Raw genomic sequence first — 27,373 nt, forward strand, 5'->3', positions numbered from 1 at the left:
TATTTGTTATGCTTTATTTTGATTTGGGAAAGTGTTTTTTTTTTTTTTATTAAAAAGGTATTTCTATTGCATTCTATAGTGAGTGAGTATTTAATTCTATTCTTACTTTAAACATGAATCATTAGACTGACATGAGCTAGGCCTCGTTATCATGTACTGTTTATTAAATAACTACATTTCTAGCTCAAAGAATAATTGTAGATGATATTTATTTAACACTGTATGTGCAGTATCTAATTTGAGGCTAACAGCCAGTCTGTGAAATAGGTACCATAGGTATTGATTTCTATTTTACATATAAGAAAACTAAGGTTCAGAGAAGCAATGTGACGTAATTTTCCCATGGTCACACAACTAAAATGTTGGAGCTAGAACCTGAACTTGGTATTTTTGAATCTGAATTAGTTGCCCTTTCCATCATATTGACCATATGCTATGGAACAGATATAGGTAAAAAGATGAAAAGGCAGAACACAATATTAGGACATAATCCAATAAAGTAATAGTTAAGAAAGGAAATATGAGCAAAAAGATACAGGTGCAAATGGGAACTAAGTAACTTCAACCTGAATAAAGGATAAGGCAAAGAAGAAATTACAGAAACAATAAACAATACTGTTAAAAAGAATGATAATGAAAGAAAATAACAAAATTAGGGGATGAAGCAGAACTTAGGAAAAAACACATCAATGGAAACATATTCAGAAGTTGTACAAAAGTAAACTAAGAATGTAATTTAAAAGACTAGCAAAACAGACCGAAAAATAAACAAATGAGGAATTACAGAACAAGAACAAAAGTAAAAATCTTGAAAATTAGAGGATAGGTAGGAAAAACTTGAAATTTAAAAAAAATATATGAAAATGATGAAATCAAGAGCTATATTTTTGAAATGTAGAGAGCTAATAAACCACTAGCTAATCTAATCCAGAAAATTCCAGAGAAAAAAACACATTATCAAAATAATCAAACAAGGGGAACTGATCATAATCAGAGAGGAAGTAAAAGTAGTTTTGTGAATTATTCCATTCTTCAAAAACTGGGAGTTCAAATAAGATGGAATACTTACAAAGTATAAAATACCCACATTAGTAAACAAAGAAATAGATGCATTAGGTAATTTAGTCTCAGAAAAAGAAATTGAACAACGTATAAACAGACTGTCAACGTGGTTGAGTAGAGGCTGGAATTATATCAAATATTTATATAAATTAGATGGATTTATATCAAATATTTAGAGAGCAATATACACATTATAAAATAATTCAAAATGGAAAAATAAAGCACCTCACTAAATCTTTTTTATAGGACATAAGATATTCACTGATATCCAAAGATGCAAACCAGAGAATTACATACTAATTTCACTAATTAATTCCTAGCCAAAAGATCATCAACATAATGCAGATTTTAAATGAAATATTGCTCAGGCAAGTACAGCAATATATTCAGAAAAATTATTTATTGTGGTCAAGTTGGGTTTATTCTGGTGATGCAAAGATGGCTCAACATTGAAAAAATGGCATAATTAATCACATAAACAAAAAAACCTATTATTATTTTTATATGCTAAGGAGACTTTTAGCTAAATCACATATCCATTCATGTTTAAAACTCTAAAAAGAGAAACAAAAATAGAAGAGCCCTTATTTAATCCAGTCAAAGGCAAATATAACATTTTTTCTTATAAAAAAAGCTAAAGGTTTCCTAGGACAGAGAAAATAATAGAATGTCCCTCAAACCTCTATTATTTTAAATAATTCTAGAAATCATAAACTTAGCAACAAGACAACAGAAAGAAATCAAAGGTATAGATACTGACAAAAAGGAGATTATAGATGTGCATACACACACATAAACATATCACATGTGTATATATATATATGTGTATATATATGTGTGTGTGTATATGCATATGGTATGATGTGTACTTTGAAAACCTGAGAGGATTAATGTATAAATGAATCAATATTTTAACTTTAGTAAAGTAGCAGGATAATAAAAGTAGTAGTTAGCAATTATATACCTCCCTAAGACTTGCAAACTGATATATATATATGTATATATATATATATATATATATAAAATCTCATTTTATCCTCACAATAATTCTGAGACATAGGTGCTATTATTATTATTCCCATTTTCTGGATTGAGAAACTGAGGCTGAAAGTCATAAAGTGACTTGTGAGTGCTACACAACTTGTATGTGATGAAGTACCTGAATGCAGTTCTTCCTGACTCTGTGTTCAATGCTCCATTCACTACGCAACCATGCCACCTAGGATATCAAACAATTATACATAACTATCAGTTTTACTCTAAGAGAAATTTTATTCCAAATAAATACAAAGTGCACAAAATACACAGGACTTTATCTACCAAGACACATAAAAAATTTATATAAATGCACGTATGAAACACTCAGCAGAGATAGTGGAAGACAGATAATTATGGAGATATTCAGCGGCCATAGTTGAACCATATCATTATAATAAAAATAACGATCCTACTTTAAATTAATTTATAGATATTAAGTTATTATGATCAAAACACTAAGGAGATACCTTTGTAACTGGGAAAAGAAAATAGCAAAATTCATTTAGGGGAAAAAATCTGGAATCTCAAAGGACATTATCAGAAATATAGCATTACCAGTATAATAATCCATTATAAAAAACCCCATATAAAAATATAGTTGTATAGAATTACCAGACCCTAAACTATAATAAAATGGCAATCATCAAAACCATTTGTTATTGATTAAAAAAGGAATGCAGAACAATGAAATAGATGATAAGTATAAAAGAGAAGCAATAAAAATCAGTAGGTCTGTGTTTGTAAACACATTACTTAAGGCAATGATTCCATCATAAACTGCTGGGAAAACCATAAAGTAGTTTGGAAAAAAAGTTTAGATTAGCTTCTCCCAACATATACTATGATAAGTTCTAGATAGATAGATATACAACTTGAATGAAAAATGTCACTTCATCAAAAGCAATAATGAATTAGAAGATATTTCGAAGAGTTATTTTTAAAATTAGGACTAAAAAGAGAATTCCTAGCCAAAGGATAGTTCATAGAAGTAAAAACAGACACTTTCAATTATATAAAATTTTTAAAAATTTAGTACAAAAATCAATGCATATAAAACAAAAAGGAACTGTTGAACGTAAAAAAAATATTTACATAAATATCACTGATAAAAGTATAACAAATCACTATTTATTCACTATGTACTATATAACAGGTATGGTACAAGGTGTTGGGGAGAAAAAGACAAAAATTAAATAGTACTTGATGTCAAGGAGTTTATATTGACAAAAGTGAATGGAATCCTTGCCCTCCAAGATTACAGCCAAAAGAATTGCAGACTACAAATAAACTAATGAAAAAGATACACCACAATCATTATCAGGAAACTCAATTAAAATAACTTTATGATTTCACCTCACAACAAGAAATTAGCAAAGATTAAAAAAAATATCAGAATCTGTGGGAAAGCATCCACAATAACAATACATTGTTGGTAGAACTGAGAATTGGCCCAACCATTCTGGATTTCGGTATGAAATTGTGTCATAAAAGTGACTAAAACGCTTAATCCTCCTTTACACAAAAATCTTAAATTTTAAACAAGGAGATCAAAGCAGAAAAGCAAAATGTTATATACACTTAAATATTGATAGTGACTCTGTGGTAGGAAAGAACTAGAAATAAGTGGCCATTCATTGGGAAATGCCTGAACAAACAGTGGTATATGAATGTAATTAAAATGCATTAATTTTTTTTGACAACAAGGAAACCAAAAGAACACTTAAGATTGATATGAATTGTTAAAGAGTACAATAAACAGAACTAGAAGATCGATATGCATAATGATGTGGACAATGTAAATGAAAAGATTACTATAAGGAAGCCAAACTCTAGAGTAACTGAAAAACCAATAATGGGACTGCAGAGCAGATAATCAAGCATACATTACTCTTTCTGCAGAGATGGAGGGGGCTATCAGGCCAAAACACAGTCAATATTTTTAATGTATTAGGTATTTTAAACTTAATTGCTTTTTTTCTTTTGCATAAGGGGAATTCCAATTTTTTGAATGAGTGGGAGTAGCATAGAGGTGGAGAGTACTTCTAGAAATGACTAAGTTAAAAAAATACCCCACAGAAGCATCAACAAAACTTCTATTTATAAAGTAACATGAAAGATAACATCCAGGAAATGTATGATTAGAGAAGAAGGTAAGCCGGGTATGTAGCAAGAGTGGATATCCTAAGTGCTTTATTCAATAAATCCTCTTCACATGGTTCATGATTTACCTAATGCATACACAATTCTCATCGACAGTGACCTTTCCATTTAAGTAATTCCAGAATAAAGAAAAACGTATTTGGGAATATGTATACAATTTATATGTATATACATATGAGCAGTTGTATTTTAAATTTCTGCCTCTCATGCTTGAATTTTCTCTGAATTCTTTCCTCAAAATGAAATAATTTTGTTCTCTATAGCAGCATGTCAGGCTGGTCCAACTGCCAAAGTTATTTCCCAAGTTGTCTAGAGTGATGCCAGGAAGCTTAAGGCTGTGCTTCAGTGAATCCTTGAAGTATCTCTCCTCCTCTCCTTCACTCCAGCTAGCTATCCACTGCCTGCTAGGCTATCCTCCAGTCTTTCTGTCTTAGCACAAACCCCCTCCCAATGGAATTGTGAATTGCTTCATTCCTGGCTATCTTCCAGGACTTCACTGGTAGGGGATCCCCTGCCATTTACTGTTCGGTAGGGCTTTTAGATGCTGATCAAACTATTCATGAAACCAGATGTGCAGTTTGTGGTAGGCTTAGATCTCCTAGATAGAGAGAGGTTTAAAGAGTATTTCTGCTTTATAGAGCTTTAGTTTGAACTGGAGAATGAGGCCATGTTGGTCTCAGACACCAACAACCTATCAAAAGGACAATTGACTTTGGGGAGTGATTTTATTTTATTTTTCTTTTAAATTAGTACATCACTGGACAATGCGATGCTGAAGTAGGCAAAGCCAAGGATAGTTTTTCTTTTTGCATTTCTGATTAATATCTTTGACCAGATAGTGGCACCCTGGATCCAGTTGTTATACAGCCACAATCTTCTCTGGGTTTATTATCAAGCCATGATACGTATTAATTCTGCAATTTAGTCATGATCAGCTGCCTATCATTTTGTGTTCTCTTAAAGCATTATTTCCTGGAACTCTCATCATCACAAATAGAAGAAATAAACTTGTTTTTGGTACAATTCACCTTAAATTCATTCCATGTTGGATATGGGCTTTCCATTAAAAATATAATTAAAAAGAAAAATCTTACAATCTAGACTTTTGATTGTAATTGTACTATGATTAAGATTTTTCATTTTAATTGTAATTTTTTAAAAATGGAAAGCCCAATCATAACTTGGAATGGATTTGAGGTGAACTCTTCCATAAACAAGTTTGTTTGTTTTATAACTGAGTATGTCAATAATGTTTTAAAAGAAAACTATAATAAGGAAACATAGACAAAGGCTAGCCCTATTTTTCAACAGTGCAATTAGAAGTATTCATTACTGTAAAGCATCCCTCACTACTTAGCCTTTTCTCCATGTCTTCTGCACTCCAATATCATGTACAGGTAATGCATTATTTCATATACAATGCAATACAACATAAACAATGAGGAAGCCTGAACTCCCCCATCTAGTCAGTACCTTGTTTCAAGGTGTAATCACCCTCACTGACTTATTCAATAAATGTTTAAATATAAATTTAATATTAAACAGAAACATTCTCAGCATGTGAAGTAAGGGGAAAAAAAATCAAAGATCATCTGGAATTATTCCAACTTCGTCTATACTGTCCTTTTCCCTCCCAAATTCATGCACTCACCCAGAAAGGTAAATGTAAATGTGCTAATACTTAAGGATACACACACACGTGTATGTATTTGTGTGTGTACACATATGAATATGTGTGTATATGTGTATTTGGTGAATCTTCTCCAGGTGTGTATATGCTTATACACACACACACATGCACACACACATGCTGGGCGGGGAAGGGCTTGCCTTTCCCATTTTAATGTATATATATATATTTAATCCACATTTTTTTTTTTAATGTTTGCTGACAAAAGGTACAAGAAGGAAAGGCTGGGCATAAGCCTCCCCCTCAACTTAAGTGATGGAGAAGGGTGGGAAAAGTTTGTTTGTGGTAAGAGACAAGTGACTTACTAGTTTCTTCTGAAGAGAATGAGTACAATGGCAGATCATCTTCTCTGAGTAATAGTTGTGCTTTCCAGCACAGGAGGGAGGATATAGGTATCCTCAGAAAGAATCAGCACACTTTAATGGAAGGGGTGGGGAGCCAGAGGTAGGATAACCTGGTTTTTTGAAGTATGAGAGACTATGGTAAGGGGAAGTGATAGGATAGGGTCTTATGGATACAGGATACAGAGTGACTCTCATCATAGGATATGACTTCTTTTATGAAATACTATTTCTAGGAATGAGGGCAGCTAGGTGGTGAAGTGGATAAAGCACCAGTGCAGGAGGCAAGAGGACCTGAGTTCAAATCTCACCTCAGACACTTGACACTCACTAGCTGTGTGACCTTGGGCAAGTCACTGAACCCCAATTGCCTCATCCTGGGTCATCTCCAGTCATCCTGATGAATATCTAGTCACTGGATTTAGATGGCTTTGGAGGAGAAGTGAGGCTGATGACCTGCACAGCCCTCTCTCACTCAAAACAAAGTCAAGTGCAACTCATGTCATCATTTCTCTGATGGCATGGTCTTCTTCGGCAACAAAGGATGAATACACACACACACATGCACACACACACACACACACCTGTGTAAGAGGCTATTTCTAGGAATGGAAAATGGCAAAAAATGATCTCACTGAAAACTAAACAGAAAATTACCAGAATAAAATTTTATATGGCTCCCCCTCCACACACACACATATGGGAGAAGGAAATGGCAACCCATTCCAGCATCTTTGTCAAGAAAACCCCATATGAGCACAAAGTGTAGGACATGAGTAAAAACAACTGAACAACAACTGCACACACATACACACACACAGATATAAGGATCAGAGATCTAGAGGTTGAATGGTCCTCAGTGGTCATATAGTTTAACCCCATAATTTTATAGATACAGAAATTAAAGCCCAAAGTTCTTAAGTGGTTTGATTAATATCACATAGGTACTAAGGAGATGAAGTGAAATTTGAACCCAGGCTCTCTGACTCCACAGCCACTTGTATATGATAGCACCTCCCAAGAAGAATAAGACTAATTTCTTTTCCATATGAAAATCCTTCAACTACTTGAAAAAAGCTCCATGATCTTCCTTTCCACTGTAGCCTTCTCTTTGATAGACTAAACTCATCCAGCTCCTTCAACCAATACACATATAATAAGGACTTGAGACCCTTCATCATCTTGGTTGCTCTCATCTGGATGCTTTCCAGACTACGAGTGTACATCTAAAATTGCAGTGCCCCCAAATTCATAACACTATGAATGTGACAGGTCAGGTCATAACAAAGCAAAACTAAGATCTCCTTATTACCATACACTATGCTTAATTCAACCTAAAATTGCCTTAAAATTCTTGATTCTCATTTCACACTGGAAACTCACTCCACCTCTGAACTATTCACATTGCAGGTACCCTCTGCCTCCTTGAACTCTCTGTCTCTCTGACTGACTAATTTTTCTCAGAACCTCCAATTTAATGAGAAGGCCCAGGTCTTCATTTCTCTTTAGGATATTTTCCTGACTCATAATCGCAATTCATGCTCCAGCTCCAGGAACCTTTACCCTCTCTCCCTACCCCCTTCTCCATTCCCTTTTATGTATTATCTTCCACCATTAGAATGTAAGTTCCTTGAGAGCAAGCACTGTCATTCCCTCTGCTTGTCTTTGTACCCCCAGGACTCAGCATGTTACCTGCCATATGCAAAGTGCTCAACAAACACTTATTGACTGACTGACTAGTATTTGTGCCTTACACTGAATCAGTAGCCCATAAAAACTTTTCTTTTTCTTGTACTTGTGATATTGATTTTCTTTGAATGTAAGAGTTACATTTATCTCTATCAACTTTTATCATATTTGACCTAATTTGATCAATTCTTTTGTCAAGATCTTTTTGGATCCCAAGTCTATCCTGCTATGTGTCAGCTCTCCTTTCTATCTTCTTGTCACCTGCATTTTAATATCTACTTGAAATACCTTTATTGAAATTTTTGCTAAAAAAAAATTAAACATAGAGACAATCACAGATTCTCTAGGGTATCCCCTGGAAACCTCTTGCCAAGTGGGCATTGGCTTATTAATTGATTATCCTGGGCCTAGCCGTTAAAGCAAGTTATATCTAATTTCACGATTGTCTAACCAATATCTGTGCCCCCACCACCACTCTTTTCCAAAAAGAATAGTATAAGAAGCTTTCTGTGATCCTTTGCTATAATCTGTTTAAACTATCTGTAACATCTGAGTAATTTTTCAATGTAACAACCCTGTCAAAAAAGGAAAGGTTCATGACTTGACACATTTTAGATGGTCATGTTGTTTTTTTGTGATCGCTATTTTTTTCTTAATGCTAATTAAGGGTGCTTTGCTAAAAAAAGTTCAATTTTTCTCTGTTTTTGAAGTCAAGCTCACTGTTTTTATAACTGAAAGTTCCATTTCCATCCATTTTTCTTTGAAATCAAAATATTTACTCTCATCTCTATGTAATCCTTCCTATTTTCCACGATTTTTCACTGTACCTGTAGCAATCACTTCCACTATTTCTTTCAGTGTGCGTAGTTTCCTAGCACATGGTTCATCTGACATAGGCAGATATAGTTCATCAAGAAAGCAAGGTGCCTTCATACAGTTTTCCGATTTATCTTATGTATCAACTCTTGATTAGTCACTTTGATTCTCCTCTCTTTTCTGAGGACAAAGATAATTCCTTTAGGCAGAGATAAAGGAAGAAAAATAACAGGTGAATAAACTTGTTTTCTTTATACTATTATGCTTATTCCATCTATTCCCAGGAGAGGGCTCACGCACTATACCACAGACCTACATGACCCTACATGACCCTGGTCAAGTCACTTAACACATTTTACTTGCCTCAGTTTCCTCATCTGTAAAATGAGTTGGAGAAGGAAATAGTAAACCACTCTAACATTTTTATCAAGAAACCCCCAAATAGGGTCATGAAGAGTCAGATGTATCTGAAATGACTAGATAACAATGAAGAAATAAATGAAATTTTATGCAAAAGTCACCAAAGTTAGTTAGCCTAGACCAAGAATTCTTATAGGAAATCGATGCTGGGGGCAATACAGTCTTGAATGCATTGAGGGATCTTTCTCAAGCAGGGGAGGCAGCTATAAAAAAATAGAAGAATTACAATTGACACTACTACACTTCAAAAGTGGGTTGGGATGTCATCATTAACCTAATAGAAGCAGACAGGAGGCACAATAGATAAAGTGCTGTGCTGGTTTCAGAAAGATCTAAGTTCAAATGTACCTTTAGATACTTACTAGTTATGTTGGCCAAATAGTTTAACCTTTGTTTGTCTCAATTTTCTCATCTATAAAATGAGGGTCATAATAGCATCTACCTCACAAAGTTGTTGAAAAGATCAAATGAGATATTTACAAAGCTCATAGCACAGTGCCTGGCACATAGCAAACACTAAATAAATGCTTATTCCCTTCCCTCCATTCACTCATTGCCCATAATGCCTACTTTCTGTTTCTTATAAAATCTTTATGAAAATTATATATACATATATATATATGTAAAACTTCACATGCTAGGTAAAAATGAACTGGGAAAAAAGTAGGCTTTCATACATGATTTTCCGTGAAGAGGATATCTTTATTGCGACAGTAATAGAATCAGAGGATCTCAGATTTTGAGGCAATTATGCATTTTTTTACTTAGTTTTTCAAGCTTATGAAAAGTTTAGCTACTTGATCCACATAGCCATAAGCTAAATACCATCTTTAATCTGGTAGCAGGTACCAAAATTTTAACATTATTCTTAGGAGGAAATGACCAACTTCTGAAAGACAAGGTGTTCAATAGAGGGACACAAATGTTCATTAAAAATCATGATGCAGAATTATTTTTGAGCTCTCACATAAAATATATATGAGACACATACTTGACTATTATATTCATTTCAGAAATTCTTTACATATGAGGGAAGTAAGAAAAGTAAAGAATACTCTGGGAAGAGTCATGAGATGATTAAAGAGTGAGAACATGAAATAGGACAAAATAGTTTCTTATTTTAACTCTTAGGAAAAGGAGACCATATTGGGTAGAACTCCTGTAGCAAATTCATGGGAGGTCAATGACTAAAATTATGTGGGGTGGGCTACCATGGATGATTTGAGATCTGCATCACTGGAAGGAACACCCACATTAATAGTTTACAGATTCATTGCAGTATTAAAATATTTAGAAGAGAGTTTAAGATGACAAACTAGTCACTGTTTCACAAAATAAAATGTTGATAGCCCAAATGAATAGTGTTTTCTCATGATGTTTTAGCAGCTCTAGCACAGTGTCTTATACACATATCAATATTTCCAACAATTTTGTGACATGGTGTCGGTACCTCCCCACCAACAATGAATATTATGGTTCCTCCATGCCCTAGTACCTGTTGTTCATTAATAACTGTATCACTTCAAAATTTTATCATTTATTGGTTAACTTCTCCTGGTTGTGAATCTTTCTAACCTTAGCAACAGTGGTTCTTAAATGACTATCATCAAACTCAGAGATTTCAAGTCTGGTAGCAACTCCCCTGGTTTGTATTCCATTGACAGAGTCATTGAGAGTTCAGGAACACTTAAGGAGAACAACAATGTCACATGTTCCAGCAATATAAATGCTAATTTTGTATTTAGATGATTTAGGTTTAATTTCAATCTCTAGTACTTCATATCAATGTGGACTTATGTAAGTCACTTAAACTTTCTGGGCATCGCTTTCTTCACCTGTAAAATGATGGGGTGAGATGACCTCTGAGGACCCCCTCAGCTCTAAATATAAGATTCTCAATCGTGAGAATAGTGGCTTAAGTGGAGGGTACTTGGCAATAGTACTTAATTATTTTGTTCATTTAAATTAAATTAAATCATATTATTCTAAGGCTATAAAAATGAAGGGATCTATGATGTAAGTAGTATAGATTTTAATGATACTTAAGAAAGAACTTCCTAACTATAAGGGGAAAAACTGATATAGATTACTAAAAGATAGACTTTGTTTCTATCTTTAGAGGGAAGTAGATATCTGTATAGAAAGGGTTATGTGCATTTTTTCCTGAGTCTTGAAAATGGACCAATTGTACACCTCTTATGTGCCATGTTATTTTAATGTTCTGTAATTAAGATGTTAACATCAAAACTGACCCTGAAATTAGTGAAACTTTTGCCTAAGTTAGGATTCATTCATTCATTTATTGATTCATTCAACAAATAAGTCCAGAATACCATGTATCATTAATTCATAGATCATAGCGCTGAAAAGAACTTCAGAGATCATCTCTAACTCAAGATACATTCTCTTAAAAAAAGAAAGACCTACAGGATAGAAATGGAAGGGGAAGTGGTATCTATCATTCATATTTTATTCTGAAATGTTTTAGATTGTTTTCCTTACACTTAAAGTTGAAATTAGCAATAAAGAGATGGGAACCTTGATTGGATGGAGGGAAAGAGAATAAAGCAATTTTGGCTCATGATTGGTATGGTGGAGAGTAAACTTAGGTATTTGCAGTAGTTGAGACCTTGGGGACAGTTACTAAGGATGAGGGGAAAGAGAGATGTAAAGGTACCAGAAACAAAAACTAATTCAACATTTTCCTAATTTCCTAAGGAAATAGAATTCAATTCATTCAATTTAATTCACTAAAAATTTACTATTGGACTACTATATACCTTCACATTTACCCTTTGAGTATTTCCCCATCTATTTATTCTTTCTTTGATGCTTACCAATACATTTATCTTCCCATCTATGAAAACCATCCTACTGTCTCCTAAGCTACTGTCCAATCTCAGTCCTTTCTCAACCAAAGTTTGAAACAAAACTGTGTATATACTTGTCATCTCACTTCCTTTGTTCTCACTTCTTAACCCTTTGTAATCTGATTTCTTCCTTTATCACTTAATTGAATCTGCTCTTTGCAAAGCTACCAGTGATCTCTGGATTGTCCAGTCTGTTGGTCTTTTCTCATCCATACCTCCTCTTTTTTTCTCCTCATTTGAAAATTTTGAACACCCTCTCCATTTGGATGCACTCTCCTTTAGGGGTTTTTATGATACTACTCCTTCTTGGTTCTCCTCCTACTTATCTGATCACTCCTTCTGATACTATATATTGGAAGTTCAAACTATAAATCAATCAGAAGATAACTAGTGGATGGCCTTCTCTCAGGTGGTGGGTGATATATGGAGTCAGGGAATTCTGACAGCAGGCAAAATTGATAGCACTGTTGATAGGCAGAGTCATCAAGGATTGTGGCAGCAGGTAGTAAGACAATGGCTATAGAGATTGGTGTTCCAGGTTAGTATTTCAGTCTGTAGGAAGGCAGGAAGTATGACAGTCAGGAATTCAGTCCCAAAGTTAGATTTCCTTTAGGGTTAGGAATGTCTTCTGTAGTCCCATTCAAATCTCAGAGCTAGGGAGTATCTGACAAGACAGGAAAGCAGGATACGCAAGACAATGAACTAGTAATCAGGGGTGGGGAACCTGCGACCTTGAGATCATATGTGGTCTTCTAGGTCCTCAAGTGTGTCCCTTTGATGGAATCCAAACTTCAAAGAACAAATCTGGTTATTAAGGATTTGGATTATTAAGGATGATTGGTTATTAAGGATTCTCTGAAGTATGAATTCTGTTAAAGGGTCACACTTGAGGAGCTTAGAGGGCCACATGTGGCCTTTAGGCTGAAGATTCCCCACCCCTGGACCAGTTTCTGAAAGTGGTACATCAAGTGGGCAAGGAGTAAAGCTGGCTTGATCACAAATAAAGTAAGAACCTAGAAACCATGTACCAGGTCAGAGGGGGATCAGAATAAAGTCCTATGGATGCTGAACCACCAATGTCATTAATTCAGTTTGATTCACCAGATTTATTAAGTACCTAATACTAAACCACTGGGGATTCAAACAACAAAACGGTGTTTTCTCAAGTAGCTTACATTCTTATAGATTCAGAGATTGTTATTTTTTCCCTGTTGAGTAGAAAGTTTTTCAAAATTATTTTTATTTCAATAAGCATTACTCAATTGCATAAAAATAATTTTAACAATCATTTTAAAAAATTATGATGCCATATTTTCTCCCTTCTGCCTGCCCCCCCTTGAGAAGACAAGCACTTTGATTTCAATTATACATGTGAATTCACACCAAACAATTCCATATTAGTCATGTTGCAAAAGAAAACACACACACAAACAATAAAAATAAAGTTTTCAAAAAGGTATGCTTCACTCGGCATTTAGAGTTAATCAGTTTTCTCTCAATTTGGATAGCATTTTTCATTATAGGACCTTTGGAATTATCTCAGATTATTGTCTTTATCAGAGTAGCTAAGTCTTTCACAGTGGATGATCTTTACAATATTGCTGTTACTATGTAAAACTTTCTCCTGGCTCTACAAACTTCATTCTGCATGAGTTCATACATGTCTTCCCAGGGTTTTCTAAAACCGTCTTGCTCATCATTTCTTAAAGCACAATAGTATTCCATCACAATTATACATCATAACTAGTTCAGCCATTCCTTAATTGATGGCATCCCCTCAATTTCCAGTTCTTTGCCTCCACAAAACAGAGTTGCTATAAATATTTTTGGTAGAAATAAGTCTTTTCCCTTTTCTTTGATCTCTTTGGGAGACAGACCTAGCAGTGGAATTGCCTTTTGGGCATAGTTCAAATTGTTCTCTGGAATGATTAGACTAGTTCACAACTCCACTAGCAGTGTATTAGTGTCCCAATTTTTCTACTTCTCCACCAGCATTTGTCATTTTTCTTTTCTGTCACTTTAACCAATCAGATGGGAAAGAGGTGGTATCTCAGAGTTGTTTTAATTTGTATTTCTCTAATTAGTAGTAATTTTGAACATTTTTTTCATGTAACTATTGATAGCTTCAATGTGAGCGTGTGTTTTCAATTGGTAACAGAAATATATCTTATCCAACGGAAAAGTAGGAAGGGAAGATGATAAAAGAAGGGAGAGGGGTTGATTAAAAAAAGGAGGGCAGATAAAAGAAGGCCATGGTCACAAGTTAAACAGACTATAGAGGAGGAATAGGATAAAAAGAGAGAGAAGGATAAACAGAAGAAAATAGGAAAGAGGGAAAAGCAGAGTTAATAATCATAACCATTAATGTGAATGGGCTGAACTCATTCATAAAATGAAATAGATAGCAGGATGGATTACAAACCAGAATCCAACAATATATTGTGTACAAAAGGCAGCACTTAAAATAGAAATACACACAAAGAGAGTTAAAATAAAAGGCTGGAGTAGAATCTAATATGCTTTAGCTAAAGAAAAAAGACAGGGATAACAATCATGATCTCAAACTTGGGAAAATGTCTCTTTCCTATTTTCTTCCCTGCTCTTATCATCTTCTCTTCCTACTTTTCTGTTGGATAAGATATATTTCTGTTACCAGTTGAAAACTACACACACACACACACACACACACACACACACACACACACGTCCTTTTTGAATCAATTCAAATGTGAGCAAGGTTCAAGCACTGTCTGCCTCCACAGCATTTTCCCCTGCATTGTAAAAGTTCTTCCTTGCAAAGTAATTTTCTCCAATGTGCTTCTCTTTCCCCTCTTTCTTACTTTTTACATTATGTTTTTACATATATTAATTGACTTATTCCCACACCCTTTTTCTTTTTAATATTTTATTTTCCCCAATTACATGTAAAAACAATTTTGAACATTCGGTTTTTTTTTTAATTTTGAGTTTCAAATTTCTCTTCCTCCCACCCTCTTCTACACTTTCATTGAAAAGGCAAGCAATATAGGTTGTACATGTGCAGTCGTGCAAAACATATTTCCATATTACCTATGTTGTAAAAGAAAACACAGACAAAAAAGACCCCACAAAACTCCAAGAAAAATAAAGGTGAAAAAAAGCATGCTTCAATTTGCATTCAAATTCCATCAGTGCTTTCTCTGAAGATGGAAAACATTTTTCATCATAAGTCCTTCAATATAGTCCTGGATCATTGTATTTCTGAGAACATCTAAATCATTTATAGTTTATCATTCTTACAATATTGTTGTTACTGTGCACAATATTTTTTGGTTGTACTCATTTTAATTTGTGTCAGTTCATGTAAGTCTTTCCAGGTTTTTCTGAGAGCATCCTGCTCATCATTTCTAATAGTCCCATTGGTTTCCATCACAATCATATACGATAACTAGCTCAGCCCTTACCTATTGATGAGCATCCCTTCAATTTCCAATTCTGCTCTACCACTAAAAACGTGGCTATATATATTTGTGTGAATATAGGTCCTTTTCTTTTTCTAAAAAAAATCTCTTTGGGATATGGATCTAGGAGTAGCATTTCTGAGACAAAGGGTATGCATGATTTTACAGTCCTTTGGGCATAGTTCCAAACTGCTCACCAGAACTCCACCTAGAGTCCAATAATGTCTCAATTTTCCTGTGTCCCTTTTAACATTTGTCCTTTTCCTTTTCTGTTATGTTAGTCAGTCTGATAGGTCCCTTAGAGTTGTTTTAATTTGCATTTCTCTAATTAATAATGATTTAGAGCACTTTTTTATATGACCATTGATAGCTTTGATTACTTTGTCTGAAAACTACCTGTTCATATTCTCTGATCATTTATCTATTCTATTTTTAAAATTCTTCTAATTTTTATTGTTTCTTGGTGTCTTGGGAAGTCCTTTGAGGTCCATTGCAAAGATTAGCTAAGACAACATAACATCAGAACTTGAAAAAAACAAAGGTGATTTTCTTAGTGTCCCAAGTAACCAACCTTTGTAACTGAAATAAACATTTCATGCAGCACACATGACACTATGTAGAGTGTCAAGTGAGGATGATATAATGACAACATCCCTAACTACATATTGGAAGTAGCATATGCACACATTGAAAGTACTTGCATATTCATAGTCTACAACAATCCCACAAAGGCAATAATAATGGCTAACTAAAAAACAAGTTAGATAATTGCAACAATAACGTTGTCAATAGGCCTATATAAAATACAGCTTGATTATAAGTGATGACATCTAACAAAACGATTAACATACACTACTGTAGCATGGACATAATACAAAACATAATAAAATGAACATTAGAGCAAAATTTAAAAAACTAAGCATACTCAAATATATATTAATTCACATGTGTAGCAAAAAAACATGCAATTACGTGCAAGGCATATTTCATGTTGGCAATCTCTAGTACTGTTGACTGGAAGCATTTGTAAGTATACTTTCAGGTTTACCTGCGACATAATAACTGAGTCTAGTGATCGGTCTAATACACCTATTTCTCTTGCTACTGACTGATCTCTCAGCTCTTCTATACCAGAACTAGTAGTTCTTAAGGGTTGGCCATCAGATTCACTAATAGATTTATTTATCAGTACCTGAGCTGGCAGCCATACCATGTTGGCTATCATTATTTTGGAGCTCTACAGGTCAAATCTATACCCTAGGGGTCTCTGTAGCAGTTTGTGGGAAGGACAGGAGTTGTCTCTGTGATCAATTTTCTTGCCCTGTAAAAATAAACATAGTCTTTTTCACTTGATACATCACTCTTAGAGACCATATCTGGGTCTGAATGTCTTTGTGTGACTGGTGTATATATGGTCTCTTTTTCTTAACTTTTCCTAATTTAGAGTCTGTTGGTTCTTTCTCCCTACTCATTAGAAAATCTTACCAACTTTGCTGTAGGCAATAAGTGGCTACCATGAATAGTTCTGACCCAGTGCCCTTGGTTCTTTGTGGCTATTTTGTAAACAGACAAGTTGATTAGTGTCTCGATGGACCAGTTTTTCACTGGTCAACTAATTTGTGAGTCCTCAGACAGATGAAAACAGTTTTTTTCCTTATCTTCCTCAGATATAAGAATCTGGTCATATCCACAATGCAGATCCAAGATTGAAAACAAATGGCTGCCTAACAGACAATACAGATCATCTCATGCCCATGTTATAATGTTCTGGTCCACTTTAGTTCTTTGGTTCAAAGTTCAGTAATCTATACCCATCTGTTTCTTTCCATTTTTCATAGACACCACCTCTATGCATGATGTGTAAGAGCTGATGGATTTTATGAAGATGCCATTAATCAGCATTTCTTTGATATGTTTTCTGAGGTCTTCCATGGTAAGTGGAAAAATCCTCAATATATTTTTTCTTACTGATTGTGAATCAGTGTTCTGAGGTCTCTGGATTTCATCTCAAGGATATGCCATCTGTGAAGACAGTTTACCAGGTTGTGGCCTCTTTGTATACTACAAATTCTTAGAGTCATAAGTGAGAGTTGAGTGCCAGGTAAACACCAAAGGTGGATGAGCAGCCCTGAAAAGGGCTTGGCAAGCTTTCCCACCAGAGGAACTAGTCTTCATTGAATATCCTGTATATCTCTATTATAGACAGAGCAGAAAGACTTTTGAGTCACGGTCCTATCATGAGGACTAGAATTTAACCTTGAGACAGGAGAAGGGTCACAAGTTACAGCAAATAAAATGAACCCACATAGTACTTGCTAAGAAGAACCATTTTAATGAAAATTGGTAAGTATTTGCTACCTCTCTTATGATACCTATTCTGCTTTGTATTGTAACTTTTGTAGTTATTTTATTTGTCTTATTATGTCATAAACTCTTTTAAGGCAGGAATTCTCTAGAGTATCTTCCAACCCAGAGATGGGAAACCTGTGGCCTTGAGGACACATGTGGCCCTGTAGGTCTTTGAGTATGACCCTTTGACTAAATCCAAACTTGAGGACCTACAGGGCCACATGTGGCCTTGAGCCACAGGTTCCCTATTCCTGTTCAATGACTTACACTTACCAGGTGTATGGTAAATATTTATTGAATGAATGAAAACATTACAGGTAAGCTTCTTTATATTTTTAGAAGTATGTAGTTACTTTTTCATAAGTTTGTGAAGCGAAAGCATTTAGTTGCATCCGGTGCACTTTGCAGTACTCTGAGCACTACTTACTTACTCTCCTCCCTTGAATCTTCTTCCCATGAGGAAAAATAGATTTCTGTTTTGTGTGACTTGACTTAATCTATAAGAAGAGAGACTCTCTCTCCTCATACATGTACATAAGGACAAGGCAGCATAATTTTCCAGTGACTGAATAAAATTCAATGATGTTCTTTTTCCAATCAGGACAGAGTAATTTCCCTTTCCTAGGCTTCCTTATTCCTCAGCTCCCTTTCACTAGAAGCTGGAATTTTTTTTAAAAAAGTTAATTTGCATAATATTGCTTAAGATTATTTTAATTAATCACTCAACCAGCTTTGGGCTGCCTCCCAAAACTGCATCTTAAATGGTTTAAGCCTTTATTTCAGAAACGACATTTTAAAATAGAATCAAACAGAACACAAATAGATGTTAAACAGAATGATTTCTTCCCTGAGTCTTTATTTTTCTTTAACAAATATGAAACACAATTTTAATTATTTAAAGAGAAAAATGTTACATTAGTACTTCAGCTTCAGTTTTCAAGTCCCCTCTCCCTCTTTGGGCTAGATTGCTGGGGGTGGGGCAAGGGGAGAGGAAAAGGTGGTAGTTATAAGAATGTCTTGATTGAAAATTACTTGTCACATGGGCCCTAGATAAAAGTTCTTACCTAAACACCTGTATGACAGCAGAGTTCAAAACAAGGCTAAAATAACACCAATATTTTTAACAAGATTTTAAAATTTGTGTAACATTTTACTGTGGACTAAAATTACCTATGGTAACCCTTTTTGTACTTTGAAGAGTTACAGTTAATCAGCATGTTTGAAGATTCCATCGTTCACCTTCTAGTTAAAGGTCCATTTCAAACTGAATCCAGCATAGCTAAAGCTAGTTTAGAAAAACAGGGCTAATTCAACAATGCTTGGTTGAGTGGCATTAAGCAGTTCTTCTAAACGGAAAGAATTTAATTAATTCACATCAAAGTTACACCACCTTCAGTAGTAGGTGAAATTGATGTGTAGCAATAAGAGCCGGATCAATGTGAACCTAAAGAAACTGTAGAAATTGAGCTTTAGATGGAATGCCTAATGTTGTTCAGAAAGGCAAATCCCAACCCATTATCAGACATGAAGAGAAATAAATGAAGGAAAACTGAATGATTAAATGCTTTCATCTGGAAATTTTGGTTTCAATATTCAGAAACCCTACAATTCTCCTAATTCATCATGCTCTTTGTTTATTACTAATAAATTAATGTGCTGATGGAAAGAATTCATTACCCTTTCTACACACTTCACTAGTTGCAGGTCATTTATTAATCCATGTTATCTGGTGAGACTAAAACAGCTGTAATTACATTGTTAAACATTGATTAATAAGCAGCTCTCATCACTAATAAAAGAAACATGCAAAATGTGTATTCTTTCAAGTATTTAGTTTAAAGTTTTACTTCCCCCTTGAGAATAAGGAATTTCAGAATGTCATTACTATTCACTCTGAGCAAAATTTGATCTGCTTTTGCAGCTGCATCTAGGCACACCTATGAAAACTGATTACCAAAAATAATTCAATTACACTAAAGAAACTCATCTTGGCCACAAAGTGCTATTAATTTGCTAAGCTTAACATTCAGAGTATGAAACATATTTTTATAATTTCTAGCTATTTTTCTTTAATTTAATGTTAAAAGACTACCCAATCACAGCTACATTTTCATTCCCTCTGTTTTGATTATACAATTGACTACACATCCATACGCGGTTGGGAACTCAAATATCTAACAGATTGGCAGCATGTTAGTGGTGGAAAGCAAATGTTTCACAAACTCTATTGTTACTATTTTCTAGGTTTCCTGTACAATCAACTTGACTGAAGTACCCTCAGCGCATGATTTTATGTCAGATACTTTGATTATCACCAAGGGTAAAAAAGTAGACTATCTTTGACACTTGGGCCAAATTATACACTTTATCAATACCATATAACGGTAAAAGGTAATGAAAATAAATAGCATTAAATAGGATGTTTTAAGACTGACCCAATCAAACTGATGACTTTTTCAAGAGCTACTTGTGCTGTCAAAAGAATCTTAGAGAGGAAACTATGTCTTGAAACCCCTATATCTTCATCTGTCCAATACTGAGATGTCTCTGCTGACTTTCTTCATCGTGACATTTGAGCTACTGCATTTAGACTCTAACTTTACAGATCACCCTCGAATTATAATTACAAAGTGAAAGGGATACATTTTCTCCAGAAAACATACCACTGTCTTGGAGGGTGTCTTATACTCTTCCCAATGGAGGAGGGATTCCCTGTAAAAAGTCAAATCTATCAGGGACTCATTTTTGTAAATTGCATTCTGACTCAAGTTCCAGAAATTATTGGTCTTCCTTCTCACATGGTACCCAGAGTTAATGTGTACTGCTGATATAAAATTCCAAGTAATTCCTAATTTTCTAAAGAATTTAGGCTGCAGATCACCCTAAGGATGACAGAGATATCCATGATGGGTCTAAATTGGATTACACAAAAGAATTCCATATAATATAGTCTTCTGATCATAGTGTTAAACCTCTAAGGGAACTCAGAGATTATATAGTCCATTTCATTCGTTTTGTATAGAAAATCAAGGAACAGTGACTTACCCAATATTACTCAAAGAGTAAAAAGCAGAGCTTGGATTTAAAGCCATATCTTTTGACTTCAAATCTAGTGGGGTTTTTTCCCTCATTATGCTACACTACAATTTACTTAAAAAGATGTATTGCTGGGGGCGGAGCCAAAATGGCGGAGTAGAAAGACACACATATGCTACCTCTGAACCCACTGCCCATAAAATACATGTAAAAAAAAGAACCACCGGCGAATTCTGGAGCAGCAGAAGCCACAGAACAGAGCGGACGAGATTTCTGCTCCAGAGAGCCTGAAAACCTCTCGCAAAAGGTCCCTCGAGCTCCAGACCCAGAGCAGAGCCCAACCCTGCCTCGGCAGCGCCAAAAGGAGCAGATCCGAGCAGGCTTTAGGGATGGAATCTCCAGCAGCCTCGTGGGTCCCTCCACACCCAGGTGACAAGGGTCGGTGAGAGGGTCTCTTTGGCGGGTCGAGAGAGGAGTGGGGTGTCCCCATAACTCAGGCCCCCTCGGGAGGCAACAGCCAAGGCAGCAGCAGACCAGGGCTCCCCAAGCAGGCAGGAGCCTGGAACCATTGTTGAAGGTCTCTGCATAAACCCCCTGAGGGAACTGAGCCCGTGAGACAGCCCTGCCCTGACCTGAGCACCTGAACTTAATCTCGCACTGAACAGCAGGCCTACCCCCACCCAAAGCCCTGAGGCTGGGAAGCAGCATTTGAATCTCAGACCCCAAGTGCTGGCTGGGCAGATCTGGAGGTGAGGTGGGGGTGGAAAGGACACTCAGAAGTCGAGTCACTGGCTGGGAAAATGCCCAGAAAAGGGAAAAACAATAAGACTATAGAAGGTTACTTTCTTGGTGAACAGGCATTTCCTCTCTTCCTTTCTGATGAGGAAGAACAATGCTTACCATCAGGAAAAAATGCAGAAGTCGAGGCTTCTGTATCCCAGCCCACCCAATGGGCTCAGGCCATGGAAGAGCTCAAAAAGGATTTTGAAAATCAAGTTAGAGAGGTGAAGGAAAAACTGGGAAGAGAATTGAGTGACATGCAAGCAAAGCATGAAAAACAAGTAAACACCCTGCTAAAGGAGACCCAAAAAAATGCTGAAGAAAATAACACCTTGAAAAATAGGCTAACTCAATTGGCAAAAGAGGTTCAAAAAGCCAATGAGGAGAAGAATGCTTTCAAAAGCAGAATTAGCCAAATGGAAAAGGAGATTGAAAAGCTCACTGAAGAAAATAGTTCTTTCAAAATTAGAATGGAACAGATGGAGGCTAATGACTTGATGAGAAACCAAGAAATCACAAAACAAAACCAAAAGAATGAAAAAATGGAAGATAATGTGAAATATCTCATTGGAAAAACAACTGACCTGGAGAATAGATCCAGGAGAGACAATTTAAAAATTATGGGCCTACCTGAAAAGCCATGATCCAAAAAAGAGCCTAGACATCATCTTTCATGAAATTATCAAGGAAAACTGCCCTGAGATCTAGAACCAGAGGGCAAAATAAGTATTCAAGGAATCCACAGATCACCACCTGAAAGAGATCCAAAAAGAGAAACTCCTAGGAACATTGTGGCCAAATTCCAGAGTTCCCAGGTCAAGGAGAAAATATTGCAAGAAGCTAGAAAGAAACGGTTCAAGTATTGTGGAAATACAATCAGGATAACACAAGATCTAGCAGCTTCCACATTAAGGGACTGAAGGGCGTGGAATAGGATATTCCAGAAGTCAAAGGAACTAGGACTAAAACCAAGAATCACCTACCCAGCAAAACTGAGTATAATACTTAAGGGGAAAAAATGGTCTTTCAATGAAATAGAGGACTTTCAAGCATGCTTGATGAAAAGACCAGAGCTGAAAAGAAAATATGACTTTCAAACACAAGAATGAAGAGAAGCATGAAAAAGTAAATAGCAAAGAGAAGTCATAAGGGACTTTACCAAAGATGAACTGTTTACATTCCTACATGGAAAGCCAATATTTGTAACTCTTGAAACTTTTCAGTATCTGGGTACTGGGTGGGATTACACACACACACATGCACACACACATGCACATACACATAGAGACAGAGTGCACAGAGTGAATTGAAGAGGATGGGATGATATCTTAAAAAAATGAAATCAAGCAGTGAGAGAGAAATATATTGGGAGGAGAAAGGGAGAAATGGAATGGGGCAAATTATCTCTCATAAAAGAGGCAAGCAAAAGACTTATTAGTGGAGGGATAAAGAGGGGAGGTGAGAGAAAAACATGAAGTTTACTCTCATCACATTCCACTAAAGGAAGGAATAAAATGCACACTCATTTTGGTATGAAAACCTATCTTACAATACAGGGAAGTGGGGGATAAAGGGATAAGCAGGGTGGGAGGGATGATGGAAGGGAGGGCATAGGGAGGAGGGAGCAATTTGAGGTCAACACTCATGGGGAGGGACAGGATCAAAAGAGAGAACAGAAGTAATGGGGGACAGGATAGGATGGAGGGAAATATAATTAGTTCTTACACAACACTACTATTATGGAAGTCATTTGCAAAACTACACAGATTTGGCCTATATTGAACTGCTTGCCTTCCAAAGGGAAGGGGTGGGGAGGGAGGGAGGGCAGATTGGCAGACAGGGGCAATTAGAACGCTTGGTGTTTTGGGGTGGGGGGAGGGGACAAAAGGGGAGAAAATTTGGAACCCAAAATTTTGTGAAAATGAATGTTAAAAGTTAAATAAATAAATAAATTTAAAAAAAAAGAAAAAAAAGATGTATTGCTGAAAAAAGAAGACAAATAAGTAAGATAGCCAAAGGGTAGGATAACTTGCTCCACTGAGACCTATATAATATGAAATTCAGAGGAATATTTCCAGAACTTTGAGCAGATACCTCTTTGGAGGAATTATGGAATGACATGGAGAAGAGTGACATAATGTGGCAGTTTGTTTTGTTTGACTATCATTATTTGTTATAAAGTGTTTTCTTTATATTTTTCTCATTTTGGGTGTAGTATTGGAAGAGAGAGAAGTTTGGGATAGGTTTGCCAAACAAAAAGAGAAGAACATCATGGAAGGATGTTTTTGAAGTACACAGATGAAAAGGGAAGGCCAGAAATAGTCATAGGCAAGCAGGATACCTTTGAAGGTGGCATGCTGAATTTATTATAGCCTTAAAAAGAAAACCAGCCTGTACACAATTGTAGCACCAATGTGAAACCCAAAGCAGACTATGGATATGCAGGCATATTTCCAGGGTAAATTCACAAAATAGAAACTTTTTTCCTTAAAGACGAAACCAAAATATTCATATGTGAGAAAGCCAATTCCACCATGGTAACAAGGAAGTTTGCACACATTACCAATAGAGGGAGGACCACCATCCCCAAGCCTTCCCTCTGTTAGGCCTTCCCACAAACAAGCTCTCTTAGGCAAAATGCCTCTATTTCACCAGGCGAGCTGCTCTGCTCTGCCTGCTGCCTCTCTCTCAGCTCCACCTCACTCTCTCTTCTTGCTGTACCCTTCCTGCTCTTCCCAGCATGGGCTTCAGGTGACTCAAACTGTGGGCTGGGTCAAAGCTCAAAGCAGATCGCATGAATCCATTAAGGGGCAGGGAAGATCTTCAAATTACCTTACCTTTACAGTAATGGAGGAGTTTATTACACAACTTTTTTTTCTGTTCTACTGTGGATATAAATGTGTTCATTTTAGTTGGTGTTTAAGTTCATAAAAAAAAAATGGGAACAGATGAGTTGTGATTTTTGCTTTTTACCATTAAGAGCACTCAGGTGGGTAAAGTCACATTTCCATTGAAAGGCATCTGTTATTCAAAAGTAACAAAGCAGTAAATGGTAAGAGAATCAAATATCAATATATATGAAGAATATATTCTCACATGTGAAAAAAATTGGGGTGGGTTGAAAGCAGAAAGAAGATAGAGTATCAATAGAGACAGAATTAGTGATATTGTTATAAAGACAGCCAGGACAGAAAGAATACTTAGGTAGAGTGTGTAAAACAGAACATAAATCTGACATAAAAGTATGATATAATAGTAATGGAAAACTCCGACAACTTGTCCTCCTGTTGACATTCTCTCTATACCAAAAGCAGAGTATCCAGTAATAAGTTTGTGACTTGGTTTTAAAAGGTGATGAATAATAAAGAAAACTGCTATTTTGGCTCCAATTTTGACCAACAAGTAAGAACTTGATGCTGCAGAGAAGCCTCATGTAAGGAACCTTAAGGAAAAGTGACCACACAGTTCATGATAAGGAAGGTGGAACAAGTAATACATAATTTATCATGCATCCAGGGTTTTAAGGTGAGCAAATTTGAAAGGTTTTAAAGAAGATATATGTAGGATTCAATGGACTGATATTTTGAAAGAAAAACTCATTCAAGAGGCATGAAGAGCTCCAAGAGTGAAATTCTGCTGGCACAAGGAAGAAATGATGTGGAAAAAAAGAGGTAGCTGCCTAAAGACACTGATGGAGATGCATAGAAAAGCAGATGCATGTACCAAACATGGGAGTACTGTATATAACTGAGGATACACACAGAGAATTAGCACTAGTGATATAAGAACTATATCAGCCACACTAAACTCCAGAATGAACTTAGGTTGACTGTGATTACTAAAGCTGTGATTTTTTTCCCCTCTGTCATAGGCAAGACAAATATCAAGGAACGAATAGGACATAGATAATATAATGGTAATTTAAAAGGGAAGATCTTTCCCATTCATTAATAGGCCCATATGACCTGCCCAGGTCACATGGAAGCCTGAGTCCCATGGAGACTGTGGAGGGAAGAGTTTGCTGAAGGGTGGAGCAGGAAGGGTGCAACAGGAAGAGGTGCAACTAGAGACCAGCTGAAAGGCAAATTGGCCATGAGAGCAGTGAGAGCTAGGAAGGATGAAGGCAAGCAGGCAGCTGGCTAGTGTGAGTGAGAGAGCTAGTTTGTGACTTTGTTTAGAGGAGCTTGCTTGTGATTTGTTTAATGGAGCTAGTTTGTGGGAAGCCTGGCTGGAGGAAGTCTTGGGAATGGTGTTGTCTGCATTGTTATTGTGTATAGATTTTTGTTACTATGTTGGATTTGACTTTCTGGTATCTGAATAAAGTTTTGGTTTTGTCTTCTATGTGGAGAGTCTGTTGTATTTCACGATTCAGAATTGTGTCAGGATATTCATAGCCATGGGAGTCACTATTAATATCGCATTGGTGCTACAAAGGATGATAATGAATCACTAGAAAAGAAGGCTGACCAATTTAACTTTGATTTTGCTACTGGTTTCTTTAGCAATGATAATGATCTTTGTACTGGCAAACAACAAAAATCATTACTCAGGAATAGCAACCCAAGGTAAGTGAAGATGCTATCATCCAGCATCTTGTGACCCTCAATTAGTTCAAGTTACCACGGCTAGACACGTTTTCATAGAGTAATGGAAGGTTCGGTAGATGTGATTGCTATTCTGCTATCAGTGATCTTTAAAAGATCTTGAAGAACAGAAAAGGTACTGCAGACTGAAGAAAGGGAAAGGTTGTCACAATTTTCAGAAAAGAAAAAATTGTGGAATATGCAAAATATAGACCAGTGAGCTTGACTTTCATTCCTGGTAAAATTCTAGAAAATAACATTTAGAGTGTGGTAGCACTGAGAAAGGGAAGCAGAAGTTACGAAAAGCCATTTTGGCTTCATTACAAAAGGTATTGCCAGTCAAGGTTTCTTTCTTCCTTCCTTCCTTCTTTCTTTTCTTTCTTTATTCTTTCTTCTTTCTTTCCTTCCTACTTTCTTTTTTCTTCCTTCTTTCCTTCCTTACCTACTTTCTTTTTTCTTTCTTCCTTTCCTACTTTCTTTTCTTCTTTCTTTCTTCCTTTCTTTCCTTTCTTTTCTTTCTCTGTCTTTCCTTCCTTCCTTCCTTCCTTCCTTCCTTCCTTCCTTCCTTCCTTCCTTCCTTCCTTCCTTCCTTCCTTCCTTCCTTCCTCCCTTTCTTCTTTTTTTTTGTCAAAGTAACTTTAATGGTAGACCAGGAAATCATTGTGAGTGTAGTATATGTTACATTGTAACATAATATTTGACAAAGATTCTTGTGCTATGGAGAGATATGATGTAAGAGGGGTGGGGAACCTGCTGCCTGGAAGCCACACGTAGCCCTCTAGGTCTTCAAGTGAGGCCCTTTGAGAGGCAAACTTTGTCTTTCTATAAGGAAAAAATGACTAATATTAAAGCTATCAAAAAATGGGATGAACTATTTCAGGAGGACAAAATTCATGTCTTTATAGCTGTAGACAGAGATTGAACATTTTTAAAGGATTTTTGTGTTGAGAATTTTACATAATTTATTTGTCAGGTATGGGGTGGACAGTTTAGTTTCTGTGTCCCTTTCAAACTGCTGTTCTGTGATTTACATAACTCTGTTTCCCACAGCAAAATTACCAGGGTCTCAAAATAATGCTTTACCTATTTAACTATTAAT

The sequence above is a fragment of the Notamacropus eugenii genome, chromosome 2 (genome assembly GCF_028372415.1).
Source record: "Notamacropus eugenii isolate mMacEug1 chromosome 2, mMacEug1.pri_v2, whole genome shotgun sequence".
Lineage (NCBI taxonomy): Eukaryota > Metazoa > Chordata > Mammalia > Diprotodontia > Macropodidae > Notamacropus > Notamacropus eugenii.